At 40.5% G+C, this 26,049-nt stretch overlaps 1 long non-coding RNA gene across 2 annotated transcripts; it reads right to left on the minus strand.

The window, feature by feature from the left end:
- Positions 1 to 14,127: 14,127 nt before the first annotated feature.
- Positions 14,128 to 16,327, minus strand: LOC131011512 (uncharacterized). Of its 2 annotated transcripts, none has more exons than XR_009096978.1 (2): positions 15,853 to 16,327; positions 14,128 to 14,844 (listed from the first exon to the last, which is right to left on the minus strand). It is a non-coding gene; the product is annotated as an uncharacterized LOC131011512 (long non-coding RNA). The 2 variants fall into 2 exon arrangements; XR_009096977.1 differs by having other exon boundaries at positions 14,128 to 14,850.
- Between the last annotated feature and the right edge of the window lie 9,722 nt (positions 16,328 to 26,049).

Here is a 26,049-nt window from a genome sequence, read left to right on the forward strand (position 1 = left end):
TTTATATCTGAACCTTACAAGATTTTTGAACATCATTTTGTCTGTAGCTCGAAATATCACATTTAACTTTTGAACGTCAAACTTCTAATCATAATAATATATGAAGGTTGTTATATGAGATTTGACTTATGAATATCATCTCATCTGCATCTTAAAAGATAAAAAATGACTTGTGAGCAACATCTCATCTGGAGCTTGTAAGACCATAACTGACTTGTGAGCATGTTGGGAAATAAGAAGAAATATACTAACCCTAGTTTTAATGATACCAAAACCCTTAGACTATATTGTAATAGACTAGAATTTCTTTTGAATTCAACTATTGGAGTTCATTTTTCTAGTATAAATTGAAGACCAAAGCACTGAAGTCGCAAGGACTGAAAACAAGAGTACAGAAAACCAAAGCACTGATGTTTGAAGGATTGAAGACCAACAACTGAAAACCGAAGAACTGAAGTCTTGTAGACTGAAGTATGAAGGACTGAAGTGCACCTAAATTAAATGCTGAAGTTAATGAAGCATCTGCACTGAAGTACAAGTATTAAGGAAACTCTTCAGTACACCTGATCAGTCGAAGAACATTCCATACAACTAAAAAAAATGTTCTGATTAAAAACCTCAGACTGATAGTGCAATATGCGAACTGAAGATGAAGTTAAGCATAACACACTCAGTGTTAACGAAGGACAACTTCTGTTCGCTATTTTATTTGACACGCTGTAAGTGTACGGGTGCAATTGTGTACAGTAGCAAGCAAGGTCGTATTCCACCGAGACTGAATTAACTAATTCCTATCCTAAATTATTATTCCTCTATCTGGAAAATCGGAAAGATGAGTTTTGTTTTTAAAACTAAATAAATAAACAACAGGAAATAAAATAAATAAAGCTGCGAAACAGAGAAACATATAAGAGAAGATTTCCCAAGGTAAAGGTTTCAACAGATTCTCCTAACTAACATGTTCAATTCAATTAATAAGATGATTCCTAAGGCAATCTCTAAGCTAGTTCATACCCACTCCCGTGGCATACAAACCGTTGATTACATGCAAGGCTATCATCCCTGGATCGCACTTCTAACATGTCACTCCTAAAAGTTCCTAGGATTTATGCCCTCACAATTATCAATTCCCTTTAGAATTAAAATAAATGTGTTCTATGTTCTTAGTTCAGGTAATAATCATCATTTCCCGATCTCAAATTAAAACCTATGATTATGCTAAATTGGTGATTAAGCAATAAGGCAAACAATTATAACAAGAACATAAAAATGAATAACAATATCAATTAATTGAATCAAACAGTCAGAAATTCAAATCATGTCTACTCCCTAAACCCTGGGAAAATGGGATTCTAGCCACATATAGACATATGACTAAAAATCAATATCTCAATAGAACAAATAAACATTCAACAATGAAAAACCATATTGAAATCGAGAATCTTCAATCTTGCTCTAGCTCCGTCCTCCGTCACTCTCAGCTCTCAGGAAAAGTAAAAATATGATAAAAAGTGATAAAAGGTTCTTTCAATATGTTTCTGGGGAGTATTTATATGCCCTAGGTCTCAAAATATAGGTCAAAACCGTGTAGGATTGAAAAATAGCTGAAATAATAGAAAAATGGCACAAAAACTATGCTGTCACGCGGCCCGCGCGCCCAGCCCGCATGAGGCGCCACGAGGTTCTGACAGCTTGGCGTAGCAATTTTGTTTTTGCTCGTTCTCCCTCGTCCGAACTCCGATTTACGATCCGTTTGTGCTCACGAACTCCTCTTGAGACGAACTACAACTTATATTTCAGCCAATTCTTCCAAATTGTGCTTCATTATTTCTGAAAATTCGTTCAAACAACAAGAAAGTAACAAGTTCTTGACCATAAACCAATATAAGCTCAAATAAACCATCAAACACACAAAATCCTCATAACTAAACATCAAATATGACACACCAAGAGGTAAAAATGCATGTTTATCAACCCCCCAAACTTGAACTATTGTCCGTCCTCGGACAAAACAAAGATGAACCAAGAATGAGTCAACAAGAGCACAGAGAAACGTGGATAACATTGTGGTTTCAGATTTGTCAACAAAAATAACAACATGCATTTGTATCTTCTATTATCAAGATATCACAATCATGATGTTGGGAACCTTGTGGAATATCCTAACTCTTGTTTTGATGATACCAAAATTTATAGGACTTAAATGTAATAGACTAGAATCGTTTTGAACTCAAGTGTTAGAGTTCGTTTCTAGTTTAGTTGCGGTGTCAAAGACTGAAGACTGAAGACTGAAGAATGAAGACTGAAGACTGAAGACTGAAGTTACCAACTAAAGTATCAGTTGAAGAATCAGTTGAAGATTGATTATTTAATGCGCGCCATAGACTGATACTAAAGTCAAGTATCAGTTGAACATTTCTCCTAGGACTGATCTTCCAACGTTTAGAGGAAGCCACGTACGCTCAAGTACAGCCGCATTAAATGCAGAGATATCTTCATATCTTATCTCTGCAGAGGTCATTCCTATCTGGTGGTTACTTTTCAGAGATGTCACATCTCCTGTCCTTCAAAGAGAGCCGTTTCCACACAGACAAGGAACCTCGAAGATTGAAGCCTCAGCCCAAATTCGAATTGCTCTCCAACGGAAGAAATCTTGAGGACGATTTACGCCAACGGATCTATTCAAGAGTTCTTCTACAAATAGCGCTCGAGGATCACTTCAATCTTCACCGATTCAACAACATAAGCTGAAGCTCTGCCGAAATAGCTACTCAGCCGAAAAGCTTAAACGCTCAAAGCTTGAATCGAAGAAGAGAATTCCAAAGCCAAAATCAGTCACTGCTGATTACATACATTCTCTTAGACCCTAGGCATATATTCTGAGTACCCAGAAGCCAAAAGGTCAAACTTGCTTCAAAGAACTTGTTCTTTGTAAGTATAGTTGGCACTCGTTTAAACCTCTCCCCTATAAGAGTGTTTGAGTGACTCGGAGATTCAGGAAGGTACTCTGAACTCTGAAAGGGAAGTCTGAGCACGAGATGTGCTTAGCAGGGAAATCCTACGCGAGTTGTGTAGGTGCTGAAATCCTATACGAGGTGTGTAGGTAGGGAAACCCTACGCGAGGTGTGTAGGTGCTGAAGAGAGTTTATCTTCAGTTTACGGTTTGCAGTGAACCAGGCAAGCCTGTGGATGTAGGAAAGAGTTTTTCCGAACCACGTAAAAGTCTCTGTGTTATTTACAGCTTTTAGTTTTACATTCTTTACTGTGCTATTTCTACTGATAAAACTGAACACTGACTGACTGCTAGAGAAACCCTAATCCAACTATCTGCTCCACCGAGGCTATTCGAAACTAAGTTTAATTTCCGCTGCGTGTGATATCAATCCGACTGAACTATCCTCTGATAGTAAGGAAGAGTGATATCATCTCTATCTTTGCAAACACGACTGAAGCCCTTACGTGGATCAGTTAAGTTCTTGTGACTTAACTGATAACTCTTTACTGAAGAGCTTTCAGTATCAGTCGTCAACCCTGTTGGTCAAAACTAATTTCGGTTAAACAGGTGTCTGATTTCCTTGTAAAGTTTCTTTTCTATCTCTGACTGAGATCCCTCTGATTGAGGTTGGTAGATAGATCAAAAATAACCTATTCGAGACCCCCCCGGACCTAACAATTGGTATCAGAGCAGGTTGTTCGCAAGAACTATCTGTCTCTGACTAGTTCCTACTTGAACTAGATCCTTTCTTAAAGGTCTCGAAGAAGTTTTACTCTTTCTTATTTTTGTGCTTGCTATTTGCTCTATCTGCTGTTATCTGTTCTCTCTTTTTTGATGGAGACTAACCACAGCAGATTATCTTCTCTACCTATGTTTAGTATTGAAAAATACGACATATGGAAGTTTCGGCTTGAAAGCTTCCTCACCGCCCAACATTGCAGAATGTGGGAAGTCATCACCAGCGGTCCGATCATCATCACTGAAACTGTAAAAAGGGTTCCTACTGACATCCATCAGGAACCTTACGATGAGGACCAGCCCAAGTCAAAGGCAGACTTCACCACAGAAGAAAGGAAGCAAGATGAGTTAGACAACCTCGCCAAAAGCATCATCTCCGGCACCGTTCCTGACAAGTATGTCATGAAGATCATCAAGTGCAGAACAGCAAAGGAGATGTGGGACATTCTGGAAAGAATGTGCGTAGGTTTTGAGGAAATTAAGGAGAATAAGCTATCCATAGCTTGCCAGAAATTCGACTCCTTCCTCATGCTCAAGAATGAATCTGTCGAAGAAATGGAACAAAGATTCAATCTTATATTGAATGAAGTTCAATCCATTTCCAAAGACAAATACACTCAACGAGAAATCAACCTGAAGATTCTTCGAGCACTGCCACGTGGAGAATGGCAGATCTACTCAGTCGCTCATCAGCATAAGCCAGGAATTCAGTCAGCTTCCGACAAACAAGCTTTTCTCCGATCTCATGGCAAATGAGTTCGACCTTATGAGAAATCTTGGTAACAAGAAAGCTGGAGGATCAGACTGAAGATGGTCCATCAACCTTAAGAGGAGTTGCACTGAAGGCCTCGACCAGAGAAGGCAAGAAGCAGATCAAGGAGCCAACGGAACTCAACCCTGAGGACTTCTTCAGTCAATATGCCCTATTGACTGACAGATTCAACAAGATGGAGTCCAAGTTCCGGAAGTACAGAAGGTTCCACAAGCAGCACTACAAGGGAAAAGAAAGAGAAGGGGACTCCAGACATTCCACAGATCGAAGCGGAGAAAGGAAGTCAGCCGCTTACGACATCAAAGAATTGGAATGTTTTGGATGCAGAAAGAAAGGGCACTTTCGACATGAATGCCCTGAATTGACTCCAGCTGAGCGCAGGGAACTGAAAGCGAAGAAAGATCGCAGATCTTCGAAGAAGAAAGCGATGGTTGCTGATGATGCTGATTCTTCCAACGACACATCAGAATCATCCGACTACGACAGTTCCAGCTCAGATGATGAGAGCCGAGCCCTGATGGCCAACGAATCAGAAAGTGTAGCCGACAACAGCTACGACAATGGAATAAATGGCCCAGAGGTAAAATCTCTCACAAAAACTCCATATACTGATAACTTCCTGATGCTTTCAGGAGACCACTCAGAATCTGGAGATAGCTCATCCGTTGAAACTGACGAGTTTGATCAGCTCCTGACTGATCACTGTCAGCTGAGGAAAATGTTCGAAGATCTCCTCAAGCAGAATCAGAAAATGGATAAGGAGATCAATGATGAACGAGCTAAACATCAGACAATCATCTACTTTCCGGATGAAACTTGTCTTGATCAGCTAATCATGGAGAACAGCCGACTGGAAGAAAAGCTCAGAGTCTCCAATTCAGAATGTGAAAGAGCATCTCATGAAATCAAGAGGCTCAATCACAAGCTGGAAGAAACAGTCAAGAACTGCATGATGCAGTCTCCCATGATGAGCAACTTTCCATCGAAAGGACTGGTCAACAACATCGGAGGAAAGGTTGCAGCTGCCAAAGGAAAGAATATCATGATCATCTCTAAGAATGATCCTTCTGAAATCACAACCTCAGAAGAATCAAGAGATCATGATATGGATGAAGTTCACAAGCGCAGACTGATGGCCAGATCAAATGTTCCACCTCTACGAAGCTACAGACGAGCTAAGGAGGCTCCCAACCAGATCATCTTATTGAAAAGGCTGGAAAGCAGATTTCAGTCAAAGATCCGGGAAGGAACATCTGGAGCCAAGAAGAATCTTCCTCTTCAATCCAGGGGGAAGAAAAGCCACATCAGTCAGAAACTGACATCCTCAGTTCAGTTTCAGAAGGAACAACATCCATGGAGATCAAGCAATGCTGAGTCCAGTCGAGCCATGCCAATTCCTCGACGACAAGCCACTGGACGACAGACAAATCTCCATAAGTCTGCAAAGACTAAAGTATCTCAAGGAAGATACTTCACCGAACAAAGAAGACCTCAACCACTCATCAGACAGAACTGCTACAAGAGTGAGGCCTTCAAAAGGATTTCTCAACAGAAGAATGCTCAAGTGCCACCTGAAGCGCCAACGACATCGATCAGACATCCAACAAAGCGCAAAAGATCAGCCAGACCAATTCTGAAGCAGATTTGGGTTCCAAAGGGAACTCGAACTAACATTGAAGGACCCAAAGTTTGATTGGGTGCCTGAAGCAACTCTTCCTTGCAGGTCAATGTCAGGAAACATAAAAAGAAGGAAGAGGCCAAAGCTTCAATCAGAACGTGGTATCTGGACAGTGGCTGTTCGAAGCATAAGACGGGCTACAAAGAATATCTATCCCAGTATGTTGAGAAAGCTGGTTCCAAAGTTGCATTCGGAGACAACTCGATTGGAGAAACAAAAGGCTACGGTGTGCTCAACATGGGTAACGCCAGTTTTAGTAATGTTAGCTTTGTTTCTGGTCTTAAATATAATCTGTTGTCTGTGAGTCAATTTTGTGACAGTGGTTTCACAGTGAAAATAAAAAAGGATGAATTCACTGTTAGAAACAATCAGAAGAAGGTGGTTCTGAAGGGATTCAGACAAGGGAGTCTCTACGTCGTTTCTTGGGAAGACAGCCCACCAGAAACATGCCTCATCAGCAAGAGCAGCTCGGAGCTCAATTGGCTATGGCACAAGAGACTCAACCATCTCAACTTCAAGACGATCAACAAACTTGCTAAACATCAACTGGTAGAAGGTCTTCCTTCTATTGTATTCCAGAAAAAGCAAGAATGTGAAGCATGCCTCAGAGGAAAGCAGACGCGGACGTCATTCAAGTCAAAGACAGGACACTTCTCTGGAAGGATTCTGCATCTACTTCACATGGATCTGTTTGGCCCGATCACTCCAGGAAGCTACAACGGTAGGAAGTACACCTTGGTAGTTGTGGATGATTATATACTTGGGTTATCTTTCTCTTCAAAAAGAAGGAGACACTGGAGGAACTGCCAAAGCTGCTGAGAAGACTGAGCAACATCATCAGCATCAGATCAGATCGTGGGACTGAGTTCCTCAATACTGTCATTCGTGAGTATTGTGATGAACAAGGAATCAGTCATCAAACTTCTGCAGCAAGAACTCCCCAGCAGAATGGAGTCGCAGAAAGAAGAAACCGGTCTCTAAAGGAAGCAGCCAGGACGATGCTAGCCGAGTCAAAACTTCCCTTGAAGTTTTGGGCTGAAGCAATCAACAACGCATGCTACACGCAGAATCGCTCCTTCCTCACTCAGAGACATGGAAGAACTCCATACGAGTTATGGAAGAACAGAAAGCCATCGATTGCCTACTTTCATGCTTTCGGTTCTAAGTGTTACATACACAACAATGATAAGAAGAGGTTGAACACCTTCGATAGCAAGGCTGAGCCAGGAGTCTTCCTTGGATACTCTGGAACAGAACGTTCAAGCAAAGCCTATCGAGTGTTCAATACTCAAACTCTTTGTGTAGAAGAAACACCTCATGTGATCTTTGATGAGTCTACAGATTGTTTCAGGGAACAAGATGCTGAAAAGGGTGTTCAGATCGCTGAAGGTTCCAAAGCTGAAATCCACACTGTCGAGCCCTCTACTGTCTTGGTGTGGGGACCTGGCAAAGATGAAGATTACTGAGATGCTTCAGTATCAGAAGATCAACCAACGGTCTGAAGTCCAGACTGGAGCCAATACAGATGGCATCAGTCAAGGGGGAACTCCAATTGCTGAAGTTCAAGTTGAACGCGCAGAAGCCGCCCCAGCTCAACTCACCCCTGCTCCAGAAGGTTCTCAACATCCCAGAGCTATTCTGACCGAAGAAGCTCCACCATTCCCTGAAGAGATCAAGAAGTATCGAAGATGGTTTGAACTCCACTCTAAGGAGAACATCATTGGAGAACCATCAGATGGCGTCAAGACTCCGAGATCAATGTGCAACCTCGTCTTCGACATCAACCAGAACTGCATCAACGAAGATAAGAATTTCAGCTGTTTCTTATCAACTACAGAGCCCAAGGATATTGAAGAAGCTCTGAAGTCCACTGAATGGGTCATCGCAATGCTAGAGGAACTCAATGAATTCAACCGGAATTCAGTTTGGGAGCTTGTGGATCGACCAGACGATGCAAAGGTGATTGGCTTGAAATGGATTTTCAAGAACAAGGAAGACAAAGAAGGAAACGTTGTGAGAAACAAAGCAAGGCTTGTGGCTAAAGGATACAGTCAAGAAGAAGGAATCGACTATGACGAGACATTCGCCCCAGTTGCCAGATTGGAAGCAGTCAGACTCTTCTTAGCCTTCGCAGCTCACAAAGGTTTCAAGGTACACCAAATGGATGTTAAGTGTGCGTTTCTTAATGGAGTGCTCACAGATGAAGTCTATGTAGAACAACCTCCCGGATTTGAGGTTGCTGGACCAGAAAAGGTGTACAAGCTGAAGAAAGCGCTCTATGGATTGAAGCAAGCACCAAGAGCGTGGTATGATACTCTCTCTGAGTATATGATTGAACAAAGCTTCAAAAAGGGATTTGTGGACAGAACCTTGTTCACTCTCAAAGAAGGAGAAGATCTCTTGCTTGTTCAAATCTATGTCGATGACATAATCTTCGGATCCAAATCCGAACGCATGTGCAATAAGTTTGCTGACATCATGATGAACAAATTCCAAATGTCCATGATGGGAGAAATGAATTTCTTTTCTCGGATTGCAAGTCAAGCAGACCAAAGAAGAAATACTGATCAGCCAGTCCAAGTATGCCAAGGAGCTGATAGCTAAGTTCGGTATTCAGCACATGAAATCAGTCAAGATCCCAATGAACACAAACTGGAAAGTTGATCCAGGTTCAGAAGGAAGCTCTGTCTCTTCGAAGAAGTACAGAGAAATCATTGGATCTTTGCTGTATTTGACTGCGAGCAGACCAGATATCGCATTTGCAGTCGGGGTTTGTGCAAGATATCAATCAGATCCTAAGGAAGCTCATTTGGATGCAGCTAAGCGGATTCTAAGATATCTCAAGGGCACACCCAATTTAGGATTGTGGTACCCAGCAGACGACGACATCAAGCTCACCGGATTTTCAGACTCCGACTTCGGTGGATGCAATCTTGATCGCAAGTCAACCTCCGGAACATGTCAATTCCTAGGCAACAAGCTCATCTCTTGGTTTTCAAAGAAGCAGACTTCAGTCGCCACCTCTACAACTGAAGCTGAATATGTTGCTGCCGGAAGCTGCTGCTCACAAATCCTGTGGTTAGTCCATCAACTAAAGGACTATGGGATCGAGGAAAAGGAAGTTCCTATCTATTGCGACAGCTCCAGTGCTATTGCAATCTCCCAGAATCCAGTTCATCACACCAGAGTCAAACACATTGAGATTCGACATCACTTCATTCGTGATCATGTCGAAAAGAAGAATATCTCTGTGGAATGGATTCCCACTGCTATTCAGAGAGCGGACCTGCTGACCAAGGCTCTTCCAGAAGAGAGGTTCAATGATCTATGTGCAAAGATCGGCCTCATCAACCCTGAAGAGTGATGCTGTGTTTGAAGATTTTCTCAAACAATCTTGCTGACTGGTGGTCAATCAACTGCTGCTTCTACGATCGCCAACGTGGAATGCAATGAAGTCCGAATACTCATCTGAAGAAGAAGTCATCCTGATGATTCAACCAGGATCACGTGGTATCAACTGACTACTATGTTCAGTTGATCAGTAAGTATTTTAAATGCTTACCTTTTCAAAATTCAGTTATTTCAGTTTAGAGCTTTAAGTGTTTAGTTCAAAACCTTTTCTCTAACTGATCAATTTTCTTCAAAAACTTTAACTGATTGTTGGAATTGTTGGAAAATGGAATATCCGAAAAGGACAAGAATTTTATAAAGAGAAAATATGTTTTGATTGAACTTGTCCTGATCTTTTTGCCAAAAATCCTTCCAACCTTTTTGCCTCTGCAATAAAATTTCTAGAAATGCTCATTGACATGACATATGTAATGATGCTTTTCCAAAGTCCTTCGCAGTGACGGCGGACGCGAAATTTTTCTTCAATTGCAATTTAGGCACAGTTTTCGAAAAACCTTTTCATCTTCTACATGGTTCACATCTTGTCTATTTATACACCATGCTGTCTTCACGATTTTTCTGCATCAACTAACAACTCTCCACAGCCTTCACTATGAGAAAAAGTTTCAATTTCTTTTAAAGTTGCAGAGAAAAAAAAATTGTTCCGACTAAAGGAGAAATCTATGACTGCAAAGTCATAGAGTGGAAGAATGACGCTCATAGTCTTGGTCTTCACCGGACCCTTCCACTGGATCACAACGTCTCTCCGACGTCAAAGTTTGCTCTACCCTCACTTGTATCCAGCGAAGCGAGTGTCTTCTATCCTCATGCCCGGTGCATTGGTTTGTAGTACCTGTTTGAAAAAGGACAGACTTCTTCATCTTCACCAAAAAGCTTCTTGCTCTTTGTGGAGAACCGATGCGGAGCAACAACAATGAGCTGGAACTCATTGTCAACCGGCGCTATGTCAACAGGGAGACCCTCACAATCTCCTCTGTTTTGACAACCCCTCATCTCTCAAAACCTCTGCTTCTCTTCTTTTTCCTCGTCATCTGTTTCTTCTTCCTAACCTCCTTCTAAGCCTTCGCCTTCTTCATCCCCAATGACCCCAATATCTTCCTCCTGCGAACTTACCTTCGCATGGTCTTCGCTTCCTTCTTAGGTTCATCCTTCTTTTTGATGTTGCCAAAAAGGGGGAAAGTTGCACAATCTTATGAACTTAAGTCGGTCAAGCAACATGATCATCCTTTCATCCGATGATCATGAGGAAGATACACCAGAGGATGAGACCTCAATTCAACGGAAAACAAGTGAGAGTGGAACAAGCTTAGGAACATGAAGACACGAAGACAGAAGATGAAGATCAAGAAGTTCAAGGCGCAGCCAAGCAGACTGCTGGAGTCCATGGTTTAACCATGATGTTTTTTGTTTATCGTTTTACTCCAATGTAAGTCTTGCTCTGTACCTCGACTGATGGCTTATCAGTCATTTTAATGAAATGAACTTCTTATTGATCTCACCCTGAAGACAATGACTCTTTGTCCAGGCTCTGATTTATGGTTTTTCTGTCTTCTTTAAAGTTCTGTGTTTAGAACTGTTTTCGTTCTTGCTCTAAGTATAAGTTGTTTAGGTTCTATTGTTAAGGGGAACTGTTTTCACCCCTCGTCTAGAACTTGTACTGAGAGCTCAGTCTTTTTATTGTCTAGAACTGCTGTGTGGTTTTGGCATCATCAAAAAGGGGGAAATTGTTGGGAACCTTGTGGAATATCCTAACCCTTGTTTTGATGATACCAAAATTCATAGGACTTAAATGTAATAGACTAGAATCGTTTTGAACTCAAGTGTTAGAGTTCGTTTCTAGTTTAGTTGCGGTGTCAAAGACTGAAGACTGAAGACTGGAGTTACCAACTGAAGTATCAGTTGAAGAATCAGTTGAAGACTGATTATTTAATGCGCGCCATAGACTGATACTAAAGTCAAGTATCAGTTGAACATTCCTCCTAGGACTGATCTTCCAACGTTCAGAGGAAGCCACATACGCTCAAGTACAGCCGCATTAAATGCAGAGATATCTTCATATCTTATCTCTGCAGAGGTCATTCCTATCTGGTGGTTACTTTTCAGAGATGTCACATCTCCTGTCCTTCAAAGAGAGCCGTTTCCACACAGACAAGGAACCTCGAAGATTGAAGCCTCAGCCCAAATTCGAATTGCTCTCCAACGGAAGAAATCTTGAGGACGATTTACGCCAACGGATCTATTCAAGAGTTCTCCTACAAATAGCGCACGAGGATCACTTCAATCTTCACCGATTCAACAACATAAGCTGAAGCTCTGCCGAAATAGCTACTCAGCCGAAAAGCTTAAACGCTCAAAGCTTGAATCGAAGAAGAGAATTCCAAAGCCAAAATCAGTCACTGCTGATTACATACATTCTCTTAGACCCTAGGCATATATTCTGAGTACCCAGAAGCCAAAAGGTCAAACTTGCTTCAAAGAACTTGTTCTTTGTAAGTATAGTTGGCACTCGTTTAAACCTCTCCCCCATAAGAGTGTTTGAGTGACTCGGAGATTCAGGAAGGTACTCTGAACTCTGAAAGGGAAGTCTGAGCACGATGTTGGATTTGTATACTGAAAGCAAGAACGTTTTATGCTTGTATAAAATATTTCCTAAGTTCACTATCTAATCTCCTATCTGATTGTGTTCATGATTGCATATGTATGTTCTTTATCTCTATATAAGTAGATTATATGGTGTGTTGTAGATCACAGAAGACCATATAATTGGAATAACCTTAAGAGATATAATATGATCACAGCCGAAATAACTCTAGGACAAGTTATTGGTTTAGGCTGCAGTATAGATGGAAGTAGTTTGTCTTGGCTACTTGTCTATACTGGTACGTCATTACGTATTGATAGGATCACAGTTTGAGATGTATTCTTCTATCTGACTTAAGTGAAGAATCAAGATCTCGGTGACTTATAAATCTTAATACTAATAAGTATTCAGATATATATATTAATTCGTATATCACTTTGACTTACTATGGGTGAAAGTTATATACTAACTCGAGTACTCTGTATCTTGGGTGATATCGGTTAATATATGATATTTGATTATCTGTATTAGTACCCGTATCCAGTATAGGATAATGACATCCCCTTAAGGAGCTCAATAAGGTTTATTACGCTAAACCCTGCAGGTTGATTAAGTTCAGGCGTAATAATAAAGTTTGAGTGGTACTGCTTAAGGAATTATTAAGAGATTAATTAATTTAAGCTGTCAGAGCTCTAATTAATTAATGGATGTCGGATATTTTAAATACGGAGATTTAATAAGTCTAAATACAAGCCCCGACTCATCACCGACAATAAATGGGTAAGTCAGTATCGGTTCTCTAGTGGAATGAACTGATATTTATAAATTAATTATGGTCTGGGCTGACCATAGATAAATTAATTTATTTGAGGCCCATCTTTATTCCTTGTATCTGGTCCCTGGGCTGGCCCAATGTCTCCTAGCCCAAGTAGGGCAGATTTTCGGCCCTCACATAGAAACTGGCGCCCCCTCTCAGTTTTCTGTATTATTAAATACAGCTGTCAGCTCTCAGGAAAATACACTGATAAAATTAGGGTTTTTGAGAGCAGAGAGAGGCGCAGGAAAACGTGAGGTGATTTCTGTCTTGGGAATTTCCATAGCTCATTGTCCATCCAACGTTGGGAATTGAGCGGGATACAGTCGAGAAGATCAGAGCTGGAGTCAGATTTTCGCAGGAAACCAAGTTCTGGCAGTCTCCGTAAAACGGCCATAACTTCCTCCACAGAACTCCGATTCAGACGAATCAGGCGGCCACGGAAAGCTCTCTCGAAGACGAAGAAGTCGATTTGAGGACGTTTGAGGCTTCAAACGAAGGCTTGAAGCTGACTGACCTGTTCAGCGACAGATTGACGAATTCTTAGGAATTCTTCAGGTATTTTCTAACTCCAACGTGCAGTTGTTAAATTCATAGGAGCATGTTAGGATTAATCGTTGTATGATAAATTAATAATAATCCAAGAAACGATCATCGGGCAAACGGAGCATTAATTCAGTTTAATATTCCTTCACACGAGGTGTGCTTAGCAGGGAAATCCTACGCGAGTTGTGTAGGTGCTGAAATCCTATACGAGGTGTAACGCCCCCATCCCTTGCGAATAGGAGATGCTACCAAAAATATTCATTTATTTCATTTCTCTAATATTAATTTAAGTATAGGCTATAAAGAAAAATAGAAAATATTTCCTTTTTTTGATTATATAGTAATCTAATAAATATTACTATTAAAAGTAATAATACTTAACCAATGAGTTATTAAAATATACTATATGTGTAATAGAAAAATTATCAAAATTTTATTTCTCTTTTCCAATAAAAAAATATGTAACGGAAGCTGTAAAACTACAATAATAATTCTGCCAAAACACTATATATATATATATATATATATATATATATATATATATATATTTCAAAGGCAACGGAAGCTGTAAGTTATATAAACGACATTCAATAATAACTTTATCTAAGCATCATATTTATATATATAAAAGATGGAGTACATACAAAACCATCAAGTTTAAAAGTATAATTAACGTGTTCGAGGCACAGCTCGTAACTACACATACGGTAAACAAAATATATATATATATATATTCGGTCACAGCCGTCATCAAAATGCATGATCATAAACCAATATATATAAAGTCTCGACCCACCAAAATTGGAAGAGGCTAAGTTGGTTAGTAGCAAGATATATTTACCAAAAACAACAACATATAATACTTCATCATATAATAGAACGGGAGAATGTGGAGCTCCATGTCTGCCGTCTTGCCGTCAACTCCTTAACCTGAAAAGAATCATAAATAATAGGGTATGAGTGTGCAAGCACACTCAGTGGGGTAAACACTGCAAGCAGTTATAACCAATTGTGTAATGAATCATAACATGTTGAACTCTTATATTTTTCACTTAGCTGACATCTTGTGAGACTAGTCTCGGTCCCTTGTGGACCTGACCCCTTGTGGGCCGTTCAGCTCTTTGATCCCTTGTGGATCCGACCCCTTGTGGGTCCCATTAGTTCATATGAATGACGCACAACACAACAATGATTATAACCATGTAACAACTACGCTTACAGATAAAAGTAAACCCCACCTTAAGTGATTGAATTCAAACCTCTTCAAGCTTGCTTCGGTTGTCCTCCTCGAGCCTTGGATGCTCCGCTCCTAGCACTTGAAACACTTTAAACTTAGTTTCATTACAAGCACTTATTCCTGAATAAGCTCTCATTTCTTTAAACAATATTTTTAATCTCTCTTGAATATATTCTTGATAATTCTACAATACACTTGAAGCCGAAGACCATATTTGAACATTTTATGAATCTACACATTATAAATTCATAGTTTCAATTACTAGTATAAATTATACTAATCAAACTTCATTATAATCATATAATTTAATTATATAATATACCAAGTTTAGATCACCATAATCTTTATAATTTATTTCAATTCTTGGCTAATAATATTAAAAGCAAATGTCTTGATTATCTATTTATGTGTTCAAGGTGAAACAATCATCAAAATCTAATTCAAATTCCCAAATAAAAATTAAAATAAGCATAACATATTAAAACTCATATTCGACACATATGGAGCTACATCTCGACGTCTATTCCGGCCAATTCGACCTTAGATTTCAAGAAGAAAACCTATGATTAGAACGTCTACGACATGAGCTACAAAACCCCTAAACTTATTCTCCCTCACGGCATCGATTTGACGCCGGAAGGTCGACTCAAACTCGCGCGGAAACCTTCGCGCACAGACCCGACACCCTGACTTGATTGGCTCATAACTCCCTCGTCCGGTGTCGGATTGACGATCCGAAGGTACCGTTGGAAAGACAACGACGATAGCTTTCCAATGGTACCTATACTGATAGGGTTTGATGACAGAAAACAGATGAAAAACGGATCGCAAGATACGACCTTGCTGCTGTCAAAAACAGGGGAAATAAAAACACAGCAAAAGTCATGCCGGCAGCCACCACGCCGCCGGAACTACTGTTCCGGTAATCCCTCCTCCTCACTCACACAACAGACTCCATCCCACCAATATCTACTCAAGACCTTTAGCCATCGATTAAGAAGAACAAGAATGGAAGAGAAGTGCAAAACCCTTTCAAATTCAACAAGCAAAATCGCAGAAACAAGAATTAGGAGAAATTACCTTAGTATGCTGTTGGGATTTGAAGATGAAGAGAGGGATGAAAGAAAAGTGGTGAACGCAGAGAAGATGGAGGTGAGCGAGCGAGAGAAGAGAGAGATAGTTTCTGCAATCTTTTTCTTTTTTAGTAAGAATGTTTAATTCCCTTTTGTATTTATATGCATCTATTACAATTAAAATAATCTAGATATTTAAATTATTTATTATTGTTTAAGAAAAAATCTTAGATATTAATTATTAAATCAATTCTAGAATATTCCATTTATTTATACTTTTACTATAAACAATTTACATATTAATATCTAACATATTCTAGAGTTTTCTTGTATTTTATTTTATTAATCTTATTCTTTAAGATTTATTTATAAGTAAATTTTAATTTTGCTAGGGCGGATCCTTGCTCTAAGTCGGACAACCTGTAAAACATTTAAAAATCAAATCCGTTAGTTTTAATGAAGTCATAAAATAATTAATTTACGCATAAACATCTCTAATATATTGTAATTAAATTATAAATAAATTAAAAAGGTTCGGGGTATTACATAACTGATAACTCTTTACTGAAGAGCTTTCAGTATCAGTCGTCAACCCTGTTGGTCAAAACTAATTTCGGTTAAACAGGTGTCTGATTTGCTTGTAAAGTTTCTTTTCTATCTCTGACTGAGATCCCTCTGATTGAGGTTGGTAGATAGATAAAAAATAGCCTATAGGTGTATTCCCCCCCCATACACCTATTCGAGACCCCCCCGGACCTAACACATGACAAACTTCAAATTATGGTCTCAATGACTTGCAATCCTCACCAAAAAGATATAGAATATAAGAACTCTCAACTCTCAAGTGTCAATCAACATGGATGTGTATACGCTCAGTTCAAGAAAAACAAGTACTCAACCATAAGCTTGTCAATCGTCTCACCTCTCCACCACTTAATGTGCGCTCCTATAACTAAGATCAAAAAGGTCTTTATTGAGGGTTGTAATGTAGGCTCTTTGGTAGGGTAGGATATATTTGGCTAAGTGACTAATAGATACTCTCAATGTAGCATAATCACCAACCTTATAGCATTCTTACTCAATTCTATCCTCCACCTTCCGCAAAACCAAATTTTTCAATACGAAAACCATCACAACTCAACAATTATTTCTCATAACATTATGTCTCTCTAATGCATCCTATGTACCCATTTTTTTTTCAATTCTTTTCTCTTTTCTCTTTTTGTTTTGTTTTTTTTTTTCTTTTCTTTTCTCCACCATTCCTTTTCTTTTTTTTTTCTTTTCTTCTTTTTTTTTTCAAACAAGTCAGGGTACTACGATTTTTCTAATCAAGAACAAAATTCATAATCCATAATCACACATCTCCACAAACCAACTATCCCATATCAATAATTTTCAAGCTCCCACCCAAAGCTAAATCAAATAAAATGAAAAATAAGGCTCAAAAGGGGCGAACTAGGATCATATATGGTAAAAGGACAATTATGGGAAATATAAGCTAGCAAATATGGCCTTCTATCATCTCAAAGTTATTAAACACACTATGTGACCTCGAGGGAGAAACCAAGACAAGTTCTAGTGAGAAACATGCATGCTCGAACAATCACTCAAGAATAAAAAATAAGACTGTAAATTAATGACAGTCAAGGCTCAAATCCTCACAACTTATTTCATTGATTGCAAACACAATGAGACCATGCTTATCATTCATCACTCATGCTCAATCTCAACACAAACGCATGCAATTTCACAAGTTTTAAACAGAAATCATCATGAGCCAGTTATCGAACCAATCTCTACACTACTCACATCATCATCAAGGTAACATCACAGAGAGAACCACCAAAGCAAGACTAAAACAAACTCAACGATAGAACAAACAACCAAAATAAAAAAATGCACCCACAAAGACACATCCCCCAAACTTATTCACCACCAAGGAGAATAAGTTTGAAAAGGAATTGTGGGGTACAAAAACAAACAAGCAAACAAAAAGAAACGAACTAACCAAGATTGAGTTGCCTCCCAATAAGCGCTATTTTTAACGTCGTTAGCTCGACAGAACAACAAACTCTTCAAGGAGGCTGGTACAAGCAGTGCTGCGACCAGCTGCTCCCTGCTCCATGCTTTTCATCCAAATCTCCTCCTTTAAACTTTTGATCACCTGGGTCCTGCCAAGAAAATAAATTCTCATTAAAAGTATTAAGAACATCAACTCTAACCTTACCCGGATCCTTTGCTCTCTTGGGCACTTCATTCTTGTGGATGCAGCACGGTTCATAGACATAGAACGTTTGGCTTTCATTGTGAACTCTCAGCGTCAGTTCTCCTTTCTCCACATCAATCAAAGCTTTTCCCGTTGCAAGGAATGGGCGCCCCAAAATCAGTGGAATTTTGTTGTCGTCCTCAATGTCTAGAACCACAAAATCGGCAGGGAGAATAAAATCCCCCACCTTCACGAGCACGTTCTCCACAATTCCACGAGGATAAGTGACCGACCTATCCGCCATCTGCAGCCTCATAGATGTATGCTTCAATTCCCCAATCCCCAACTGCTGAAAAACAGATAGAGGCATGAGATTTATGCTCGCCCCCAGGTCGCAGAGTGACCTTCCGAAATGCTGGCCTCCAATAATGCAGGAAAGTGTGAAGCTGCCCGGATCTTTGACCTTCGCCGACAGCTTCCTCTGCAGAATCGCGCTGCATTCTTCATTGAGATTCACCGTCTCCAACTCTCTCAGCCTCTTCTTCCTTGAGATAATGTCCTTCAAGAATCTAGCATATTGAGGCATCTCCTGTAGTGCTTCCACCAATGGAATATTAATATGCACTTTCTTGAAGATCCTTAAGAACTTGGAGAACTGCTCTTGCACCCTCTCTTTCTTATGGCACTGAGGGAAAGGTATAGTCACAGTTGCTGGCGAAGTAGCTTCTGGCTTTTCATCATTCTTTCTGCCAGAAACCTCAACAGTGACCTGCTCAGCTTTTTCTTCAATCAGCCGTGCACTCTCATACTTTGTCGTCATGGCCCCTTCCTGCGTAGTCCCGCTCGGCAAATCAACCATCTTAAAATGACGTTGGGGAAACGACATCCACCCAGAAGGACGCAGATGAGGTGGAAGTCGTCGGCCTTCCTCATGGACTCTCCACGAGAGCTCTCCTTTCTCCATCTCATGAGAACCATGATTACCTTCAGAGGTGACTTCACTCTTTAATCCAATGGCCATGCACTACTCCTTTAGGTTCACCTTGACATTGTTTATGAAGTTGGCCGACTGTTGGAGTTTGTTGACAGCGGTGGCTATTTGACCCAATTGGGTCTCGAACATCTTCATTTGAGTCCCCACAGCAGCGGCATTGGACTCTAGCTTTTCCATCATCTCGTCGAATTTGGACATGAACTTCATCAGCAACTCCTCTATATTCGGCTTCTTCTCTTCATTTATCATTCCATTGGTTACCGAGAAGCCTGGTGGAGGTTGAATTGCATTGTTGGGATTCCCATATGCCAAATTTGGGTATGGATGCCCTCCATGATGAAACTGCTGTCCACTATTGTATCCGCCTTACCCGTGCTGAAAGTTCCCATAGTTTCTGCCATTGATATAGTTGGCATCTTCTACGCCTGTTGGGATCTCCACAGCCAGCTCATGATTCCCCCTAGATATCGCTGAAATTTTTGAGTTTAGCTCTGCCAACTGAGTTGAGATCAATGCCATGGGATATGAGCTGGACGCTGCAGCAACTTTCTTCAACTGTACCCTCTCGGACGGCCATTGATAACTGGTAGCCACCATGCTTTCAATGATCTCCATTGCCTCCGAGCTCCCTTTCTTGAGCAGGAAACCTCCAGCTTCTGTATCCATGAACATCCTCGTACGCTCTCCACATGCATTGTAAAACATGACCACCAGAGTCCCCTCATCAAAGCCATGGGACGGGCACTTCCTCAACTTCTCCTGGTATCTTTCCCATGTTTCAGCCAAAGTCTCTCCATCAAATTGCTGAAATTGAAGAATATCCATCTTCAACTTCAATGTAAGCCCAGGAGGATGGAACTTCCGCAGGAAAAGATCCGCCAGGTCCCCCCATACTGGATTGGCTCCCAACTGTAGAGTTTGATACCACAGCTTCGCCTTATCCCTGAGTGAGAATGGGAAAATGCGAAGTCGTATAATGTCATCAGGGACTCCGTTCATCTTGACAGTGCTGCACAACTCCAGGAATTGCGCCAGATGCGCATTTGGGTCCTCCACTGCGTTTCCTCCGTATTGGTTTTGCTGCACCATGGTGATCAAACCAGTCTTAAGCTCGAAATTATTCGTGTTGACTCTTGGAGGCTCATGATACTGATACTGCGGAGCGAACGCCTCATTGATGGGAGGCTGCTTCTGAGCATTGCGGTTTTCCTACGCCTCAATCAAACGCTGCAGTTGCTCCTTGAGAGCACAGACTTCTTCCGCGGTAGCCATAGAATCCACTTTATCTTGCTTTGCCTGGCTGTTGTTGCGGCGGAGTGTAGCTTCAATCTCGGGATCAAAATCTTCAAGAGGAAGATTCTGAGATCGTGTGTTCATGCACTACCTAGAAAACTCCAAACGCAAGAATCAGAACCGCAGGAAAGATAAAGAACAGAAATTTAAAAAAACAGAAATAAAAATTCAGATTAGTCTCAAACAATCAACAGATAGTACTGATAAAAATCAGTCCCCGGCAACAGCGCCAAAAACTTGTTCGCTATTTTATTTGACATGCCGCAAGTGTACGGGTGCAATTGTGTACAGTAGCAAGCAAGGTCGTATTCAACCGAGACTGAATTAACTAATTCCTATCCTAAATTATTATTCCTCTATCTGGAAAATCGGAAAGATGAGTTTTGTTTTTAAAACTAAATAAATAAATAACAGGAAATAAAATAAATAAAGCTGCGAAACAGAGAAACAGATAAGAGAAGATTTCCCAAGGTAAAGGTTTCAACAGATTCTCCTAACTAACATGTTCAGTTCAATTAATAAGATGATTCCTAAGGCAATCTCTAAGCTAGTTCATACCCACTCCCGTGGCATACAAACCGTTGATTACATGCAAGGCTACCATCCCTGGATCGCACTTCTAACATGTAACTCCTAAAAGTTCCTAGGATTTATGCCCTCACAATTATCAATTCCCTTTAGAATTAAAATAAATGTGTTCTATGTTCTTAGTTCAGGTAATAATCATCATCTCCCGACCACAAATTAAAACCTATGAATATGCTAAATTGGTGATCAAGCAATAAGGCAAACAATTATAACAAGAACATAAAAATGAATAACAATATCAATTAATTGAATTAAACAGTCAGAAATTCAAATCATGTCTACTCCCTAAACCCTGGGAAAAAGAGATTCTAGCCACACATAGACATATGACTAAAAATCAATATCTCAATAGAACAAATAAACATTCAACAATGAAAAACCATATTGAAATCGAGAATCTTCAATCTTGCTCTAGCTCCGTCCTCCATCACTCTCAACTCTCAGTGTCGCAGCCCGCCGCCTAGCCATTGATAGCGTAGACCGGGTATCGATACGACTAAATGAAAGTAGGAAACGAAGGCTGAAAAACTAATCTCGTCTTTGTGCGGAAGCGTAAACAACTCGTAACAATTTTAACATTCTTCTAGATTATAAACATTGACATTTCTATAAAGGTCAAGCATCGGAATTTTGGGTTAACATAAACAAAAGGTCGTAGTTCAAACCTGTACAAGGATTCTAATATATATACAGAGTTACACAATAAAAGGTGATCGAACTATATGTATGGAGACATATAGCCGAGAGTATATTTCTTAACTAAGCCAAGAATGACTTCAAAACATCATGCTGCCATAGAGGCGGAAAAGCATCAAAAGGTGATCACTCGAAACAACGATCCCTGCCAACACCATACCATCCTCCGACCATGCTTAACCTGCACATTTAGAAATATATGCAGGGCGTGAGTACATAATACTCAGTGGGCAGGCGCTGAAAGACAAGAAAAGTGCTCTTAGAGCTATATGTTTGAAGCTTGCCATAACATCAGCAATACACAGAAAAATTAAGTTAACGTCAAAGAGGCTGTGTATGCAGTTTTCATAATAAATCATCATATAAAAGTGTCTGCAGACAAATAATCAACATGTATGTACCGCATCTACAAATTATCATCATCAAGGTACTGAGAAGTAGGCATCCTTCTCAAGCACCGTGACCGGCCGACCCGAAGACGGCTCACAGTCACCTCTGTGTACACAACCCCGCTTGTGGCAGGATCCGAATTCGTCTCATCAGTAGAGGGTAACACGCAAGTTCAGCATTAGAAATATTGGCAAGTCAAACAGTTCATAAGCATCATTTTAACTCAACATTTGATAAGCTCATAACATCAATAATTCATTTTAGAAAACTCGGTGATTTCATACTCATCATATTCTCAACATACTGCCCACCTGTAGTAACTTGGCGTGTTGCAGGTGGTATCTCCGAGAGATCTTTACTTGCGTCCTCGACTGGTCTCTGTAGTTGCGAGGAATATGTTAGAAACTTCCTCACAAAAAGTTTTAACCTTAATCCTATATAACAACCCCTCATATTCATTCTCCAGCTTATCTCCCTCTAATCACTCGACTCTATGATAAACAAATTCTAATCCTATCCTCAACTTAACGCTCAGAAGGCTAGATTAAAAGCAATCAAGCACATAAGCATGCATAAACACTTAACAAAACAAGTCATAAGTGAATAGACACAAGTTGACTCGGGGACCAGAGCAGAGGAATGCTCGGTGGTCAGAGTGGAAAAACTCAGTTGAGTAGAGCGGGGTAGCTCGGCGAAACAGCGGAGAAATGCTTGCCAGGGCAGAGGAATCAACTTGCCCGGGCAGCGAAAACATGAACTCTCTGGCAGAGCAGCGGAGAAATGCCAGAGGAATGGCGAACTCTCTGTCGCCAGAGGAATCAAACGTCAGAGGACTCGATCGTCAGAGGACTCGATCGTCAGAAAAACAAACTCCAGAGAAAACAAACTCCAGAGAAAACAAACTCCAGAGGAAACAAACTCCAGAGGAAACAAACTCCAGAGGAATCGAACTCGCTGACAGGGCAGCGGGGAAATGAATTCTCTGGCATGTCAGTGGGGAAACGATTTCCCTGGCATGCTCCAGGAATGACTTCTCGGTTCCGAGAACAAGGCTCAAGGCAGAACATTGCAATCAAGAGTAACTCGGAAACTCATCAACTTTTTCATCCTCAAATATCAAACACTCTCAAACATTTAAACATCATGCAAGACATCGTTTCGCAGATTTTCCCAAAATCACATATCAACTAATTTTGTAAAAACTCTTATCTCCAACTCAGTTTTGCAAAAACTCATGCTCAAACCTAAGTTTTGTAAAACACATTTTAACCACTTCAGATCATCACATAACACACAAAACATCACGTAACACACATCTCAACTTGGTTTAAGAAAATAAGGATTTTTACAGGGCACAAACCCAAGTTTTTCGAAAATGAAGAAAAGAGAAGAAGGGGAAGTTTCTCATGCTTAATACATCTTATTACTCACATAAATCACCACATACTTCTCGCAAACAAGTCTAGACTCTAAAAATCAGAACACTTACTCCAAAAGTTTCAAGAGAAAGGGCGTCTTTTCTCGATTCTTCAGATTATAACACAGCAAATCTTCTTGAAATAGGCGTGGAAAGTGTTTAAGGCTAGATTTAGCGGAGTATTTGGTCTCAGTGGTGACTGGTGAAGCTTTGAGCTTAGTCTCCAATGGAGGAGAGAGAGAATATCGTGAGAGAGAGAAGAAGTTGAAGGGCTGATACTGATGAGAAATGACGGAGAGAGAGAGACGCTTCGGTTTTAACAATATTCTTATCCCAAAGGATTAGAAGCATTAAATGCGTGAATAGTGAATTATCTCCCCTTAATCAGCAAGTCTCATCCGGCTAATCACACATGTGGGAAAAGGAATTATAAATAAGATTGTGAGTGTAGGGGTGTGCGACGGCAATAAAATCATATAAGCCAAGATTTTGAAAATCATACTGACTCAAATAACATAAGTGCGCACATAACATTTAAATCATATAACATCAAACAATTACTCACAAAATTATCACATTATAACAGATCATCACTCGCCATTAATCTAATGGTCATTCTAGCTTAATCCTCTCTATAGAAATTCTCAATTACTACCTCAACTCTATCTCTCGTTCTTCGTCTCAACTCGAAAACAAACATCTCCATCTCAATCTATCATCATTCTCAATTATCATAACATCTCTATCTTACTCATATCACCATCCATCGATAACTTCCTCACGACTATAGTCCGTTAGTCTTTAACTCTCGATAGTATTTCGATACTATTGTAAGGTAACTAAATACGGGGTGTTACATCCTACCCCCCTTAAGAAAAATTCCGTCCCGAAATTTGTGTTACTCACATTCGGGAAAAGCTCGGGGTATTTCTCTTTCATCTTTTCCTCAAGTTCCCATGTTGCTTCTTCTCTGTCGTGATGTCTCCATTGTACTTTCACCAGGGAAATTGCTTTGCTTCGTAGTTGTTGAATCTTCTTGTCCAGAATGGCTTCGGGTCTCTCTTCATAGCTCAAGTCTGGTTCAAGAGATACTTCTTCCTGGTGGATGACATGTCTGGGATCAAACACATACTTCCTCAATTGCGAAACATGGAAAACGTCGTGGACATTCGCGATACTCGGCGGTAACGCAAGTCTATAGGCTACAGGGCCTACTTTCTCTAGTATATCATACGGTCCAATATACCTCGGTTTCAGTTTCCCTTTGACTCCAAAACGGCGCACTCCTCGGGATGGGGAAACTTTAAGAAAAACTTTATCACCCACATCGAAATAAATCTCTGTTCTCCGGGTGTCCGCATAAGACTTCTGTCGGTCTTGTGCTTCTTTAATTCTCTGCCGAATTTGTCGGACAACGGCGATCATCTCATCTATGGCCTCGGGACCAAGTATCTTCCTTTCTCCTACCTCATCCCAATACAGTGGGGATCTACACTTTCTTCCATAAAGGGCTTCGTATGGAGCTATGTTGATAGTTGATTGGAAGCTGTTGTTGTAGGCAAACTCAATTAGGGGCAAAACTTGCTCCCATTGGACCCCTCGGTCCAACACAACCGTTCGAAGCATATCCTCTAAGATTTGTATGGTTCTCTCTGATTGTCCATCCGTTTGCGGATGAAACGCCGTACTAAAATTCAATTTAGTACCCAATTCCTTTTGCATGCTCATCCAGAATCTCGATGTGAACTTCGAATCTCTATCCGATGTGATCGTCATCGGTACTCCATGCAATCGCACTATCTCGCGAATATAGATCTGGGCTAGCTTGTCAGATCCATAGGTGATCGGAATTGGGATGAAATGTGCACTCTTCGTCAATCTATCAATGATTACCCAAATAGCTGTATTCCCTCTTTTCGACTTTGGCAATCCAGTCACGAAATCCATAGCGATATGGTCCCATTTCCACTCGGGAATCTCTAGTGGATGCAATTTGCCATAGGGTCGTTGGTGAAGTGCCTTCACCTGTTGACATGCTAAACATTTCTCAACAAAGGATGCAATCTCTCGTTTCATGCCCTCCCACCAAAACTTTGTTCTCAAGTCTTGGTACATCTTTGTACTTCCCGGGTGTGCAACGTAGGGTATGTCATGAGCTTCGCTCATGATTTCATTCTTTAACACTTCTATACTAGGCACACATAATCGTCCCTCGAACATGATGGCGTTGTCGGCTGCTTCATGATATCCATCTACTCTCTCGGTTCGGATCTTCGATCTTAACTTCTCAAACTTCTCGTCCTCTCTTTGTGCGGTGACTATCCTCGACCGTAGGTCGGGGGTAATACTTAGCATAGTAATCATGCTTTCTGCCGTCTGGGGTGGCATTACTACTTGATGAGGAGTAATATGTGCAGAGTAGGGGAAGAATACAAATCAGAGGAATCAACCCCACTGGCGGGTCAAATATGACAGAAGAGACACACTCGCCAGAGAAGTCAATGCCATCAGAGAAGTCGTCATCGTCAGAAAAGTCGTCAATACCAAGAGAAGTCGTTGCCATCAGAGAAAATATATCCGTGCCAGAGAAGCCACTACCGCCAGAGGAGACGTCCTTGCC

Source organism: Salvia miltiorrhiza, chromosome 2, assembly GCF_028751815.1.
Source record: "Salvia miltiorrhiza cultivar Shanhuang (shh) chromosome 2, IMPLAD_Smil_shh, whole genome shotgun sequence".
Lineage (NCBI taxonomy): Eukaryota > Viridiplantae > Streptophyta > Magnoliopsida > Lamiales > Lamiaceae > Salvia > Salvia miltiorrhiza.